General features: G+C 38.4%; 1 pseudogene; it reads left to right on the top strand.

The window, feature by feature from the left end:
* Positions 1 to 12,258, top strand: part of LOC127527077 (uncharacterized) — a 60,589-nt pseudogene extending 48,331 nt beyond the window's left edge.
* Positions 12,259 to 18,102: the final 5,844 nt, after the last annotated feature.

The following is an 18,102-nucleotide window of genomic DNA, read 5'->3' as shown; positions in this document are numbered from 1 at the left end:
TTTTCTTGTTTAGGTCCTTTATTTCTTTCTTTATATCCCACATATCTTTGTTTACATCACTCTTTATATAATTTATGTCCTCCCCAAGAACAGCAATCATTTTCTTCAGCTTGGACAGTGCCTTTATGTTTTTTCTGTACTCCATAGGTGTATTTGTGAGTCAGGTTGGGGCTGATGCTGCTGACTCTCGGGTGTCATTAGCTGTAGTTGACAGCAGGGATAAAAAGGCCATGCTCGGTTCCAATACTCCTCCTGGAATTGACGAATTCTCCAAGCCCACATCGCTCACAGTTTCGTTCCCACTTTTGTTCTCAGCTGGAGCTGATGCTGCAGCATCAGGTCCTGGCAGATCTGCTCCTTTGGCCGCCTGTTCCAGGTCAGTCTCTGGCAGGCTGTACTGTGAAATTGAAGCCAGATTAGACTTTGATGGAACTTTAGCTTCTTTATCCTTTTCCTTTTCTTTCTGAGCCCTTTATCAATTTTAATAATGTAAGTGATGGGTTTGTGAGTGGGATAATCAAAGACACAAACATAGAATTCAATGGATATTATTTTGGATGAGCTTTCTTTAATGCAGCCACACACAGTACATTCTCCATCCAAGTATATCAACCCCAGCCCATGTCCTTCATTTTTCTTTCTGCTTCTCCACATAATTAGTTGTACTACATCTGCATGAAAGTTAAGCGAGCAGCAACTTTAGAACACTGAGTGTTCAAAACTTTTAAAGAACATAGAACTACTAACTTATGAATTTGCAATTATTAAGTCTAAATTATTTAAATAAGTTTAACAATGTATTTATAAATTATTATACTGTAAATGCTTCATGAACATATTATAATCTCATGAAAATATTATAATAGTATAAAATATTATAATCTCAGTATAAATCTTACTATTCCATATTATCAGAGAGCTATCATAATTTGAATTTAGTGTATTATATGTGATGACTACAGTCAGTGTAAGAGGAAGCCTGTTTAAGAAGCACATAGTGATTAATGATTAGGTTGGGGAACACATATACGGTACTAAAAATGTCTGAATATGTTACTTTAGTTATGATGGGGTTTGAGAAACACCCTTAAATTAATGATCGATCTTTACAATGGAGTTGGCAATGTTCTTAGCATTACCATGCTTTTCTGGAAACACACCAGAACATGTTCGGAACTGCTGTTACTTGAATGGCCTTGTTGTGTTTAACGTCTCTGTTCATGTATTTCTTTAAATCCATGGTCTAGTTTAGGGCTGCAGGATCTGGGGCCTCATGTATAACGCCGTGCGTAGAACTCACACTGTAACACGGCGTAAGCACAAAAGCGGGAATGTGCGTACGCACAGAAAAATCCAGATGCAGGAATCTGTACGTACGCAAACTTTCACGTTCTTCCACTACATAAATCCCAATCAGCGTGAAAAGTAACGTACGTGCACGCGCCTTCAGTCCCGCCCCAACTCCTCCCAGAATTATGCCTCTTTGAATATGCAAATCAATATAAATAGCCTTCTGTGAAAAGACAATGGGAAAAGCACGGGGGGAAATATAAGAATTTCAGCGAATACCAAGTGGAGGCAAAGGAAAAACGTACTATTTGTTGGTTTAAATAGTGGTATAATCAACAAAAGGAAGTTGATCGAGTGACAGAGTGTCGGAGAAACTCGTAGGCTCAAGTTCACAAAATCGCACAGTGCCCGAAATAAAAAAGAAATCACATATCAAAGTCGCCGTGAAAAGGCGAGTTGTAGCCCACCGTCTGAGTGTCATATGAAAGCTTATTAGGATACAGACAAAAAAAAACAGGCACACAGTGGGAAAAAAGCACAAAATGTCAACTTTAATCTCGAAATTTTCACTTTAATCACGTAGTTTATTTTGCCATTAAAGTAGAACATCATAAACTTCATCTTAAAATCGTTTAATTTACTAGTTTCTCAAATCCCATTGTAACTAAAGTGGCACATTAAATGCTTTGTTCTGTATTTGATCTTCTATGTGCTCTACGTGTGTGAATCACTACCTGCTTCTTAAACGGGCTTTCTCTTTCTCCGATAGGACATATAATCCATTACATTCATGATATTACAGCTCTCTGAATAATTAAAATAATGAGATGTATACGTGATATCTTTTTCATGATGATAGGAATGAAAGCATGTTATTAAACATGGGAACACGGTGGCGCAGTGCTTGTTCATGTCTCACGCAAGAGGCTTGCGGTGCCATGCGCGACCTTCGATGAAATAATTTATTACAGAAGTACTGTCTCTTTCAAACGTACTAACCTCCAATTCCTGTCCTTACTTTTCTTTCTCCAAAAACCCAATCGCCACACAATCAGCTATATAGACGTGAAGCCATCTGTAAGCTTAAAACGCAGATTCTTCAAAACTTTTAAGGAACATTGAAATATCTTCGTAGTACATGTTTAATTATTATATCCGTCTATCCTTCCAGTGTCGCGTCAGCACCAGCAAGAATACAATGCAATGCAGGAACAATCCCTGAACTAGCTAGCGCTGCGGCACCGTGTCCTCACATGTTTAATTATTAACAATAAAGATTATTTAAATGAAGTTAAAGTTTTATCTGTATAATATAATCAACATATTTTGCTGCATTTCATCTTAAAAATGATATCATTATCATATGTAGGTACGCGCTTCATAAAGTGGCGCAGGTTGTGCAATATTATAACTGTAGTGCAAGTTTACAGTGAGGTAATTGTACTTATAAGTACAAACAGTTCTACAAGGAGCACTTGATGGACTGATTGAGTGCGTTTAGAGTTCTTGGGATGAAACTTTTTCTAAACCACGAAGTCCGTACAGGAAAGTCTCTGAAGCGTTTTGCCTTGGCTCAGTCATGATCTGCTTCATGCTGTGTACCGATAATTCTCTTTACAATCAACTGCTGCTGTGATTCCCCACTCAGATACAGTGATATAAATACTCCAAGTGGTGCAGTGAGAGTAATATGGAAAAAGATGATCTGCTGTGGCAACACCTAACGGGAGCAGCTGAAAGAAGAAGAAGATGCAGTGAGAGTTACAACGCTAAAGCAGTTATGGTATTTGGAATACTATGGCTATTTCCTGGACCATTATATTGCTGCAGGTTAATTACAATCAGATGCATTACACTAATAAACAATATGCAGTTAGTTTCAGTGTATTTATAAAGCCGCATCAGGAATGTGGAGCTAAGAAAGAAAGGGTGACCACACAGGAACAGTAGCACTGCTTTGACGCTGGGTGCCGCCAGTTTGCAAAACCGAGTGGAGAAATTGCGTATGCCAAGATATGAGTTACCATGGAAATGTGCGTGGCTTTACGCCAGGTTTAGGTTTTATACAACGCGATTTGAGCGTGGAAACGTTCGTACGCAACATTTCTGTGCGTACGCACCGTTTATACATGAGGCCCCTGGTGACTATACCAGCAGCATCTGGAACAAATTAGGAATCTACCAGACACACCACACACAATCTCACACAGCAATCAACCAAATAATCAATTTATAAATCAACCTTACCTACACATCTTTGGAATGGGAGAACAATCAAGGAAAAATGTGCAAACTCCAAAAAGATAGTGACTAGTAAGGAGTCAAAGCAGTAATGACTGCCCAAATCTACTTCTGATCCTTTTCTCTAAAATTGCTCCAATTTCCAGATGTTAAGCTTCTAATAATATTTATTATGAGACAGAGTTTTTAGAAAAACTGGCAAATGTGCTACCAGGTGATGCAATTTCAAATATCTTTCAAAATGGTTCCATAAAAGTGTGTAGATGTATAATATACATTATAAGGTACATAGGGTTACATTGTAACATTTAATCTGATATACATTTAAACCCATCCAATGTTCTTCATAAACAATAAATGTATTTAAAAAAAGATTCTAGCCTTACAATTATACGCATTAATCATCAAAACAGTGTAAAGATTTTATTAGCATAATATTTTATTAAAGTGCTTCTTTGTAACACACAGAGTTTTTATTAACAATATTATCTTTAACACTAAAATAAAATAAAGAAAAAACTTGCTGAATAAATGTATGAAGAGAATATTCCTGAAGTTCATTGCCTTAGCATTTTAAAAGAGCTCATTTATTAAAAAAAAAAGCTGTCATCTGAGAGTTTTTCCCATTACTCACTCTTCCCTAGGGTCCCATTTCAAGATATGAATATTATTTTAGCATGCCACATTCTACTGCTAGTTTCTGTCGAGGACACAAATTCATTAAATTTGACACAGCATGACTCTATAGGAGTGTCATGTTTGTTTCAATGTACAGAAACGAGCAGATTACTTTCAAATTGCTTGCAATTCATAAATGCCCTATTTGTTACCAGCAACAGAATGTTCCAACATACTCTCTTCATGGTACATTAATTCTGTGTAAATCACCTTGCTGATGTAACTATATGACTATTTTAATGGGTTTACCTTCTATTGCATTATTGACATTGTAAGTTCATACTATTTAATTTGCTGCATAGATCTCTGTGAGAGCCATTTTCAGCTCACTATCAATGCATCTACAAATAAAATATGTTAAAAATATGATGCATAAATAATTTTATATGTGGCCTTCTGACAGATGGTCTTTGAGAGAAAACATAAAATGGAAATGCTCAATAAAATATTTGTATCTTTTTTGTAATTGTTTATTCTTCACCATGCACTGACAAACAAATAAACTGTATTTTCATGTGTCCTGCTGATGTCATCCTTACAAGATGAACTTGAAGAGGTGCTGAGTGTTTTATGTTACTGCTGTATGAGAGTGTAAGAGTTAATTAAATTACAAATTTTGCTCCTGAAACTTTTGTTTTTTGATCAATGCTAAGTAGCCATGTAGGAATTTTGAAAGCCTTTTCCCTTTAGAAGGGCTGTTTTGCTTTTTTTCACAGGAACAAACGTTTTTGGAGAACTGGGGGGTATTTTTCGTACGTCGCTTAAATCATCCGAGATCAGGTGCCTCATCTTGGATAAGTTAATGCCGGTGACACTCATCCGGGATAGGTCGGTTTTTCAGCCGTGTATTAGATTAGTGTAGCTGGATCTAATCATGCGAGATGAATGCGCGTGCCCGTGCTAAGTGAAAAGCCCATATATATTGAGTCTAGAAAACGTGATCAGCAAGTCTTTGATAGGCTGTAACAAAATGACGAAAGAACGGGCGCATTTTTTTTTTTCACACATGCGGCGCAAGACCTTTTTATTCGAAGGACATGAAGAATTTCAAGATTTAATATGCACAAGGTGTAACACTGCAAAAGCAGCCCAGACCAGAAAAGACGGCTGGCAAAAAGTGGCCAACAAATTAAACGCTAAGTAGTGTGCATTGTACTTACTGAATGCAGTGTTTCATTTCCTATGTGTCAGATTAATTATTATTTAATATGTCATAATTCCAGATCAAACGTGAGCACAAGGAGAACATGGGGAACAGGTTAAAGTGAAGTACAAGAATATACTTCAAACTGGTAAATATTGGTATATAACTATTTAAAGAATTGTTGACATAAATAATCATATATAATATAAAAAACATTAATTTTAAAGCTAATAAGAAGAGACACAAGCAAAAAACAGGTGGAGGTCCATGCGGTCCAGACCTAACCCCTGCAGAAGAGTTGGCTCTCCAGCAAAATGCCCATTGCCCTGTTTCTGAGGGCATTCCAGGGGGAAGCTCCTCCTCAGAACCAGTGGCAGGATGCAGTGGTCACTTCATTTCAGGTAAAGGATGGTCATTGCATATATTTGTCCTCCATGTGTGCCATAGTTACATTCCATATAGCCCTCTTTTTTTGTTGGGTCAGTTGCAGGGAATGTCATATCCCTTGAACCTGTGTCTGACCAACGAGATATTGACGAAGGTCAAATATTTCATGAAGACACTGTGTCTGCTTATTCATCAGGAGGAGAGGTACATTTTCCAAATAATGTTTGATCAAACTCCACTCTGATCAGTCCCATGTGCCCCGATCACATTTGGAAATCCTGGTAATGAGAATGTTAGGCTGATTTGGATTCTTCATGGAACTGCCTGGCAAACTGCACTTTTAGATAGATTTTTCCGCATCGCCTACAGTATATAAAAAGTGCCGCTTGTAAAAAACCTCAAAGCAATGCATACTGTCTGTGTGGTTGTGAGAGCCCAACTTCGCCTAGTTTGACTTCGAATATAAGGTGCTAATAAGTCTTTGAGGTACAATATTCCCCCTCGGCTAAAGCGGTATCTTTCGAAAAGAATTTCCTCCGGGAGCAATAAAGGATCTTGCCGATCGTGCAGAACCCTCTCTATATGAAATTCTCTTCTTATAATTTGCGCACCAATATCAATTGGTCGCTCATTCATGAATGGCGAAGCCATGACTGGATGACTTCCACGCACCGTCACCAATTACATGTGTAAACTCATCCTTGTTTACGTAGAACAAACCTGCTCCGAGCAGGTTTGACGATTAGGATGTGTTGCTATGACAACACTTCCAGCAAGAGTTTCGAAAAACCGACAGATCCAGGATCAGGCCAAATCGTCAACAATTACATCCGGCTAAACGACTAATCCACGTACGAAAAATGCCCCCCTGTTTAGAAAACTTAATTGTTGCTTGTACTTGTTACTTGTATTCAAAACTAGGATATTCAAGGCAAGTGACTTCTGGGTTCCAGGCCTGTTTCAAGAGAGGTGTTTTCAGGTTTGGGTTTCTTTTACTGATTGTACTTGTGCTTTATACATCATTCTATGTGCTTAGTTATTATTATCGTTATATGGTTGATTTTACTGCTTAGCATCATGTTTTAAATTTAACAATACAATCTCTTTGTTTGCCTGCTACTGCTTAGTTTTGTTTTATTTAACAAGGGCTGCCCCTTACTTTGAGTTGTTAATTGCTTCATGGCTCTCAACTGGGCTTACAACTGCTCCCCACTTATGGAGACTTAGGACACTGTTGCACAAACATCAGCATACACGTCAGCCATCCTCATGTGCAGACTGTGAGTCTACCAGTGTGAGTTCACTGAACAAGGCAACGGACACTCCTTCTTGACCAAGGTACCGTTCTTTTGTTTTCCTGTCAATTTCATCTTCAACATGTGTAACAATACATTCTCTTTATTAATTCAAAGCATTTCTCTCATCCCTTAAGCGGAAGAGGGAGAAACCCAGAAAACCCTTGTCCTCTATGTCAAGCCACAACTTCAGATACCCTCTTACCTTTGGCTTGTGGAACTGCCAGTCTGCGGTCCACAAAGCAGATTTTATTCCAGCTTTTGCCACCCAAAGAGGTCTCCAAGTGGTTGCTCTGATAGAGACATGAATTCCATCATGAAAACGCTGTGACAGCACTTTCCTCTGCTTTCAAGTTCTCCCACTCCTGCCGCTCCAGTGGTAAGGGTACGGGGGACAGGTATTCTTACATCTAAGATCTGGAAATTCATCCATCTGGGTAATGTATGCAATTTCACTACTTTTGAATACCGTGCTATTACTGTTTCCTTTCTAATTAACATTGTTGTTTATTGCCTTCCAGGCTTGCTCAGGATCTTCCTTGATGAGCTGGATGGACTGCTCTCTTCCCTCCCAGATGAAGGCAGCCCACTTCTAATTTTCAGGGACTTGAACATCCACCAGAACAACCCTCCTGCTGCAGACTTTCTTGATGTTCTTTACTCCTTCAACATCACAGAGCTCCAAACCCCCCAGACTCAAAAGGCTGGCAATCTACTTGACTTTGTTCTCTCACGTAACTGCACTCCCACAAATAACATGGTCACTTCTCTACACACGTCTGACCACTTTTTCATTCAGTTTTTTCTGCTGCTTCCCTCTTCTCACTGTTTTCCTCCCCCCACTGTATCTTTTCACCATCAACCCCGCTCCCTCTCTTCCATAGTCTCCTCTGCTCTCCCTTCTCCTGACCACTTCTACTCTCTCGACACCAACACTGCCTAAGACACTCTATGCTCCACTCTGTCCTCCTGTCCTGACAATGTTTGCCCTCTCTTTTCCAGGCCTGCACACAAAAGACTCTCTTGTCCCTGGCTTTCAGTAGCACTCCACAATCAATGGACAGACCTCAGCACAGCCAAAAGGAAATGGAGGAAGTGAAAGACTTAGGCAGAGCTGGCTAAATGTCAGTCCCTTCATGCATTCTTTTGTTCTGCCACCATCAAAACTAAGGTAAAGTTCTGTCAGACTACAATTAACACTAGAATTCCCAAAGCCTACAAAAAAACTCGTAATCCTGGCGCACCTTAAATTCCTTTGCACCTCTCTGTCTTTTGTGTTGTAAATTTGTCGATCAGCACAAGCAGCAAACAGCGTGCTATCCCATCCCCCACCCACCGCCGCGGCTCAATTCGCAAAGAAGGTTCTCAGTAGTTAGTTTTTATCTTGGAGTGAAGTGCCTAGAGTTGTAGAGGGTAAATAATATATTGTCATTTGGAATATGTATACTTCATATGTGTAAACACATTGTTAAAACAGAAACATTTTTCATGTTTTAGTAATAATTGACAAAATGTAGACTTGAAGTGTATAAGGTATGAAGTCCAAATATCAAATAAACACGTTCACAAAAGGTACAAGTATAACAAAAGCATATAACTGAAGAAAAAGAAAGAAGGTTAGGGTAGGCTTTTGATACATCAGCTTGCATAGTGTAGCGGTAAGAACTGCTGATTCCTAATCAAGAGGTAGCTGGTTCAATACCGCCTGCCTCCCAAATTTACTGTTTTGAGTAGTGAGCTGCTCTTATCTTTCTTAATATATAATACGGTAGAGTGGCTGTTTGTTTGTCTGTCCAGAATTTTAAATCACCTGTAGCTCGCAAAACTGTTTGACCTATTTACCTGAAATTTGATACACATATACTACGTGACGTCTACTATCTGCTTTCGGGGTGATGATTGACCTCCAAGGTTATTCCTCTTTTTATTTGTATTTTATTTTATTGTTGAATCAACTGTCGGCAGCGGGCAGCACGGTGGCCATGAGGCGTATGTGTACAGGCGATGTTCTCATCCCTACCACCTTCGCCATCACTTTCCCTACTTCTTCATATCTTAAATCATTCTTGAGGCAGATAAGTTCTAGCTTAAGTGAAAAATTAAAGAAAACGTACTAAGTAATTGCAACACAAACATTGACTTAACCGTTTTTAACATGAAAAGATGCCAACGAAAGAAGAGAAGAAACAGGCCGCTAGGATGGAGAAGAGCTGCTCTGGAAGCAGCAACCTCTGAGTAAATGAATGTTAAACGTACAGAGAAAGAGTATAAAAACTATGAATGCTCAAGTCAGTGCGCGTTACTGGTTGTTAATATTATACAATAAAAAAATACATTTGATTTGCGTTTGTAACAGCTGGTGTAAATTTTTAGCACTTGTAAAAGTTTTTTTTTCAGTTTTTATTCTCTCAGTCACATTCACACTCACACAACCCCCCTCTTCCAACCCCCCGATCTGATGCTGTTTTCAGATAAAGACGTGATATAACAAACTTGTTTTGTTATACAACCTCTTTATTTGAAAACAGTGTCAGATATTGTGCGTGATCGAGACTGGGACTGGGAAAACTGTGGACGTGGGTGTGAGTTGTGTGCGTGACTGAAAATGATTGTGGATGTGAATTTTTTTTTTTATTCAGTTTTATTCTTGAGTGTTCCTGCTTGTGCTGAATTAGTATGCACCTTCTGGTCCTTGATGTTAAAGCCCCACTGACAAAAAAGAGAAACATAGGTATATGACATTTGGAATAATTCATTTTATGACCTATATAGTACATTTCGGAAAATGTTGTACTAATGCAACATTATATTCATTCGCATACCTTTATACAATTGTAGTCAGTGACCGTGTTTGTTTGTTTTTTTTATGATCTTGCCCAGTCTCCACATTTTGGTGCATAGCAGTATTTCTTTTGTACTCCAGGAGATGCAGAGAATAGAATAGTACAGATAGGTCAGTTCCATGCTATATACTAATTCAGCTCTGTCACATTTCCCACCATCTTCAAACATGCTCTGATAACCCCACTTCTCAAAAAACCAACATTCGATTCATTCCAAGTTAATAACTACAGACCTAACTCTCTACTTTCCTTTCTATCCAAAACACTTGAACATGCTGTTTCTAACCAGGTCTCTTCCTTCCTTGTATAGAATGGATTGCTGGATACCAACCAGTCAGGCTTCAGGAGGAATCTCTCGACTGAGACGGCTGTACTAACCGTGGTTGACGAGTTACATCTTGCTAGAGCTACCAACATGTCATTGGTTCTGATTCTGCTAGATCTCTCTTCTGCCATTGCCATGGTCAACCACGACATCCTTCTCGTCACCCTCTCTGACATTGGCATCACTGGAAATACTGTCAGATGGTTTGAGTCCTACATCTTGAGCAAATCCTACAGCTTGTCCTGGCAAGAAAGTTGTCAAAGGCACACCAGACACATACAGGTGTACCCCAAGGATTGGTGCTGTGTCCTCTACTTTTCTCTCTGTACAACACCTCGCTGGGCTCCATCATCTAATCTCATGGGTTCCCTTATCAGTGATATGCCAATGATACACAGCTGTACCTGTCGTTCCAGAGAACAATACGCTATCATCTAGAGTCTCAACAAGATGTCTTACTGATATCTCAAACTGGATGAAGGACCATCATCTACAGCTCAACCTGTCAACAACGGAGCTTTTTGTGATCCCGGCCAGCCAGTCTGATCATCTCCCCATCTCTGTACAGCTTGACTCACTGTCACTATCAACTGCCAAGTGTGTACACAACCTTGGGGTGATGATTGATGAGCAACTATCTTTCTCTGACCACATTTCTACTGTTTGTCATTCATGCAGGTTCACGCTGTATATCCGCAAGATCAGACCTTATCTGATGGATGCAGCACAACTTCTGGTCTAGGCTCTGGTCTTGTCGTGTCTGGAGTACTGCAACTCATTTCTAGCCGGAGTACCCACATGTGCTATCAAGCCAGAATACAGCAGCCCATCTTGTATTTAACCAGCCGAGACCTGTCACACCTCTCTTCAGGTTGCTATATTGGCTCCCGGTAGCAGCACACATTAAGTTCAAATCCCTTATGCTTGCCTACCGAGTAGTCAGTGGGTCAGCACACTGGGTAAAGTGTTTTGGCCCTTCTCATCCACTCAGGTCTGCCAGTGAACAGTATCTGGTGATGTCATATCTGCATGGTATCAAGTCTCAATCCAAAAAAAAACTATGCCCAGTGATCTTTTATATTGTTGATTAATTTGTTTTATCAGTTATAATCTATAATTGTAAATTACTAGTTATTACATTTTTTCACTTATAGCAATCAACCTTTGTTATCTGTCCTATTGCACTTACTGATCAAACAGGCCCCAGCTTAATGTTACTCAATTGTTTACCTCTGTTGTAAGTCGCTTTGGATAAAACCATCTGCCAAACAAATAAAAGTAAATATAAGTCAGGGCAGAGAGTGCAGAAAGTAGTTGTTGAAACTGACAGGTCTGTAAGTAAATAACTGGCAACATAGCAACAAATAATTGAAAGTAACAGTCATTTGGTAGTGAGAAAAAGTTGAGGCATATAAAGAATAATTGGATAGAGAACCATATACCACTCGTACAGTAAAGCGTTAGCACTAAGTACAAACCGAGGGCATACACGTTCATTCCATTGGAAGAAGAATTATTTTAAGTACAGGTAGGCGTCTGACTTGAAAGCGGTTAATAGAGGGCCCTGAAGTACGTAGTAAGGCATCTAGCAAGGGAGTGCTGAACAGGTGTGGTAGAAACAGACAAGCAGAAACATAGAGCAGTTCTTAGCCGTCAGAAAAGTTAATGCAATTGAGAGGGTGAGAGGCTAAAGGTTCATTAATAGGAAGGAGTACAAATTGGAGAGATATATAAGGAAGCAAGAGTGGTGCAAAGTTAGGAAAATAGACAGGGAAAAGTAAAGTTTAATGACTTCAAAGAAAGACAAAAGGCAGTCAAGGGGAAGAGTATTACAGGATTTTAAGGGTCCAGAACATGTAAAATAACAGTAGTAGCTCTTTAATCTACTAATTTATTAATTTTAATTATTTGGGCAGATCATTTAAATGTCATAAAAAAAGGGTTGAGAGGTTTAGTAACCCAAAGCCAAATCTTAAACATGAGGCTGGTGCAATGCAAGTCCTGTTGCATGTCAGACTTTTTGGAGAATGGTTTGGAGGAGTCAGTCCTCCTTGAAAGCTATAGCTGCAGGAGGTGCCAGCTGTTTCAGAGCCTCGAGCTCAGGATCTCTGAACTGAAGGAAGAGTTGGCTGGTCTGTGTTGTAGTAAAGAATTGGCAAATGTGAACTGGGTATCCTTATGGAGATGGTGTGCACCCCTAAGGTAGGTCACAAGGAGAATCTAGTAAAAACATTTAAAGATATGTCACTGTCAGATGTATGTGTAAGGCAAAGGTTCACACTGTCCAGGGGCATCAATCCAAAATTGGAAGTGCCTAACTGTTTTCAGGGACCTCCAGAGCTGGACAGTGTCTCTGAAGATTCTGAGGTGATAGGTAGGCATGAGGATCCCCATGCGGATCACCTCAAAACCAGTCCCCAGAATGAAATGTTTGTGATAGTGGAGAAATCAATCATTATGAGGACTGAAGTACAGGTTTGCTCTGAACACAGAGAGTCTCGCACAGTGTGTTGCCTTCCCAGTGCTCATGTGGGAGAACTCACAGAAAGGGTGGATGGATCCAGATGTCATTGTCCATGTTGGAACAAATGTCAAATATAAAGGCAGGCTATTAAAGAGTTAAGTGCCAGATTGAGGAGCAGAACTGACAAGATTGTCTGCTCCAAAGTTCTGCCACATGTCAGTCCAGGTAAAGTTAAAAAGATCAGAAGACTTAAAGCATGGCTCAAATCTTTGTATAGAATAGAACTATGTTGATTTATGGGGCATTGGGACTCCCTTTGGAACAAATGGGACCTGTTCCACCATGACAGGTTACATCTGAATTGGAGGGGCACCAGTGTAATGGGGAGGCCTGTGAGTTGGTTAGTAGAGGATTGTTTAAGTTAGAGAATGGGTTAGAGAGTTTAAGACAAGCCAGGTTTAGAACTGTACATGAAGGGATGAAAAATAGTGTAAAAACAAATATGCATAGTAACATAAATTCTAACCCAAGGATTAAGTGCAAAAGTATAATAATCAACACGTTAAAATAGGTTGCCTTAATGCTAGAAGTATCAAAAATGAAACAAGTGAGTTACAGTTGTATGTAGCTGAACATAATTGCAATATTATAGCAATAACAGAAAACTGACTAAATAACAAAGATAGGGATGAGTATAACATAGATGGTTACACGTTTTTAGGAAGGATAGGCAGAACAGAAAAGGAGGAGGGAAGGGTTTCTGCTTCTGTAAAACAGAATTTAAATGCATAACGTCTTCAGTTGGATGATGAGCCACAACTTGTCTGGATTCATCTGCAAAGCATTAGGAAAAGAGGCCTTATTTTAAGAGCTTGTTAAACACCCCCTAATGCAGACAGTAATTTCAATGCACAACTTTTTAATAATATTAAAAAGACAAGTTTACAGGGGGATATATAAGTAAATGTATATAAATAAAAACATTAGTAATGCACACCTACATAATATGTATATATAATTAAGAGAAACAGTCCTTAAATTTAGATTTTTTTAAGTCTCTAAATGACAGTCTGATGACAAGGTCAGTTTGCCAGGGTGAGATAGAAAACAAAATTTATAGAGGTTCTAGGCCAAAGGACCACCCAGCCCTACCTGGGCCTTCTTCCTAACATAAATTATCTTAAATTATTTCTTCTTTGTTTTGTCTTTGAGGAGTATGATAATTCTATGCATATTTAGTTTATGAAGCTATGAACAAGCCAAATAAAAAAAGTTTTTATTTTATTATCATCTACATTGTTAGCCTGGCGTATCTCTATTGGTAAAGTATTCCAGATTTTTGGTGCATGGTTGGCGCTGTAATTTGCAGAAGGTTATGACTTGAAATGCACAGGGGTAGGCATTGCAAAACAAAGTAAGGAGAAAGGTTATTTAAGGCTTTATATACTATTAATAGTATTTTAAAGTCAATTCTAAAAGACATGGGTTACCAATATAATGACACTAAAACTGGTGAGACGTGCTCAGATTTTCTTTATCTGGCTAAGATTCTTGCTACTGCATCATGGAATTACTGCAGCCGACTGATGTCCTTCTTAGGTAGATCAGTCAGGAGTGCATTACAGTAATCATGGTGACTAAAAACTAAAACAAAGGAGGTTATGCTTAATTTTTAGAACACACTGTTATGGCCTCTTCTGGAGTACTGTGTGTAATGTTGATCTCTGGTGTACAAACAATATAGAAGTGCTGGAAAAAGTCCACAAAAAGGTGAGTAGGTTGATTCCAGTACTGCAGGAAATATGTTGTTAGGAAAAAATGAAAGAGCTGAGCCTTTTCAGTTTAAGCAAAAGGAGATTAAGAGGTGACATGATTGAAATGTTTAAACTTACAAAGGGAATTAGTACAGTGGATTGAGACTGTTACTTTAAAAATACGTTTGACAAAAGCACAGGGGCACAGTTGGAAACTTGTTAAAGGTAAATTTCTCACGAATATTAGGAAGTGTTTCTTCACACAGAGAACCATAGATACATGAAATAAGTAACCAGGTTGTGTGATAGATAGTAGGACTTTAGGGACCTTCAAAACTAGACTCAATGTCATTTTTTAATGAAGTGGATTGGACTGGTGAGCTTTGTTGGGCTCAATGGACAGTTCTCGTCCAAATTTTTCTAATGTTACTAGCCTGCTAAAGTTTAGTATAAATAGAGATGAAGAAAAAATCACCATACAGCAAAACTATAAAACCATGGTGGCAGTTTATATTATAATATCATTTATCCATCCATTTTCAAACTAACTTTAGAAATTTAGAGTTCTCTGGACAATATTATAATATATCATGTATTATTCATTGATTATGTTAAATATATGAGCCAAAATTTGGACTTTAGGAACATAGAAGGAGCATGGATTTAGGACTTGAGCCAGAGGTTCTGATTTCTAACTTGAAGTGAGATAGTTTTTGGGGATGTGCTTCTCTTGATCATTCTTTGATCTCCAGAAGCATGTTCAAAGCCAGCCACTGCATAATGCAAACAGTGTTCTGGTGGCAGTGCTATCAGTAAAGTTAAAGATCTTGTTTACTCATGGCTTGTGTTTGGTCAATCTGCTAGAGGGCAGTATTCTTTACTTATGGCTTACCCTGACCTTTTTTCTGTGGTGAAACATGTAGTGCCATGGTCTCACTGATTACCTAGTCAGACATGAATTGAGGCAGGGCTGATGTTAGAAACACAAAGATCTAAGAAGCAAGCTAAAAGATAAAATGTCTTAAGCATGTCCTGTGTCTTTCCCAGGAACTTCTCTCAGTGGGTCACGTCTGCTTCATGTCTCATGAGAGCTGCCCATGAACCATTGTCACAGAATGTTCAAACTACCTAAACTGACTCATTTCACTTCAGCAGAGCAGCAATTCCACCTCAGTGCTTTCATGTATTGTTAACTCCAATAAGGGAGATAATGATACTGAGCCCTGTGACCCTGTACAGAAATCTCATTTTGGCTGATTGAACTCATAATCACCAGAGATCAGAGTCTGATGATGCTTAAAGTATAACATCACCTGTAAGCTACAGAGATACAAGATATTTGTAGCAAGAGCCTGCATCTATCTATCTTTAGGACTAAATGCAGTATTAAAGGCTGTCTCTCCTGAGTACAAAACAAATAAATTGGCACAAGATGCTATCATAGCTGTATATCACCTCACAATTTAGGAATCCGTATATCAAAATTGCATTTGGTCCCACCACCCCCCCACCCCCTGAACCCACCTAGAAAGTAGTAGCATGTTGTGGACAAATTAAAGTAAACCAATGGGTAGATGCCCTATACATTAATTGCTATGTCTTGTTATCTGTTTAATAATGTTAAAATTAGAAGGTAATACTTACTGGGCTGGAGATCTGATCTCAGAATTTGTTGATGTTTGACATCTGGTACTACTTGTAGAACATTTCACAAATTAGTTCTCTATAATTTAATTTTGTTTAACATTTCTTTTTATTTTATGATATACCATAAATTAAACATTTTATTCAGTTACTTCAGGGTTGCTCGGAACACCTTGATGATGCTTAGTTGTCTCAACACATGCTTCAGCACCATCTTTGTGTATCTGCCTTTTGAACTTTAAATACTCTATGCTCCTTAAAAATTTGCCTCTTAAGGGTTTTTCCACTTTGTTTAATTCTGAGTTTTGGGAGTTGTGGTGTATTTTGTTAAAAAGACAAAATCATTCGGAACCTTACATAATATTTATAACCCTGGTTTAATATCTCAAACATTCAACTGCCATTTCAGCCGATTTTTCCAAGAATATTATTTTGTTCACAGGCTGGCATATTTTTTGGATACAAATAGCTAGAAAAAAACAAAATGTTACAGAAAAAGTAAATTGTTTAAGAAGTAGGAGTGCCATACAGTTTTGAGTTTGTGTAGGAGCTGCTCTCAACAGCACTCATCTCTACTTTCTGGATACTTTAAAGATCCCTGTCATCAAAATTAGGAAGTCTTGAGGCAGTGTCAGGAAAAGATAAAACCATGGAGGAAGAACCTTAAGGGTATTATCACGAATGTAGGCTTGGGTATATAATAAATCAAAGTTCAAGGAAAATCAGAAAAACTTAGTGTTCCAGCCCAATACACAAAGCAAGAAATGTACTCAGGAAATAAACCAATGAATTATAACACTAAGATCTTCTGGCAAATACTTTTTTGCTTCTAATACACTGTAAAAAGACAAGGAAATTTTGAATGGGATCCAATTCTCACATACTGTTCATTTAAAAGGCTCTCATGATAATGATGAAGTGACACATAGCAACGCCGGTGACGATGTGTCAGTTATGAGGATCACAGTTATAAATAATATGGCTGCAGACATACAAAACATACAGAAAATGGCAGTGCCCATAACAAAATAAGAAAAACAAAGACACTCAAAAAGAGCAGTGCTAAGCATAAATTAAGTCTCAAAGGGAAGAAGTGTATCATTATGGAGCCCTTCTTCTATGGCTCCTCACAAGGCCCCTCTGCTTACATGGATGACACAGATGGAATTATTTTACTGAGCACAAGGCATGAATAGCATGAGTACCCAGAATCGATCCTCATTTTTCCATACACTCTCCTAATGAACTAAGTAGTAAACTTTAGATAATAGCTATGAGAATCTAGAGTTTTCTACATTTCAGACTTCTATTTCAAGTCTACACTAACAGGAGGCAGAGGAGACATTCTGTCTGCATCTACTAAAATAAATCAGATTTAACCAGGAAAAGAAGGGGATGTAGTAGAAGTAGCTAGGGAATGCTAAATGGTAAGACAGTGTGCCAGTGTGCTTAAGAATCATGTATCCCCCAATGTATCTAGGACCCAGGTTCCAGGATAGAGCCCACAGACAGATGTTTTGTGAAATAAGTGGTACTTTCTGCCTTTCCTTAAATTCTATAGCTAGCCTTACTTTCTTACCAGACTAGGTTTTTGCAACAGTTCCCACCATCAATAAATTTTCCCAGACTAACTTACGTTTGTTTGTAATTTAGCAAGCTACTTTTTTAGACTTGGTAATGAAATGTATGTAAATTTGTTTGAGAGCAGTGATGGTTTATACTCAGGTGGAAATATTCCTATTGCAAGATTAAACAAAACATTTCAAGACAGTGGTTACAGTTCATGCCAGACAGACTGACATGAATTAACAGGTGCATCTTTAGTATTTTTCAGGCTTTAATTTAGCAATTCTGTTTGCCCATTACTTTCGGGATGATAGCCTACAGTAAAAAATAACTCATATGCCAATTCTGTTACAAAAGTTTTTCCATAATCTGGAAGCAAAAAGAAGTCTCTGATGTGAAATGACAGACGTAGAAAAACTGGTGGATGGAAGTTTCCTATGTGGAATGAAGTAAAATACATTACAATGTCTT

Source organism: Erpetoichthys calabaricus, chromosome 3, assembly GCF_900747795.2.
Source record: "Erpetoichthys calabaricus chromosome 3, fErpCal1.3, whole genome shotgun sequence".
Classification (NCBI taxonomy): Eukaryota; Metazoa; Chordata; class Cladistia; order Polypteriformes; family Polypteridae; genus Erpetoichthys; species Erpetoichthys calabaricus.
Note: the sequence above shows the minus strand (reverse complement) of the source record. Positions and strands in the feature narration are given on the sequence as shown.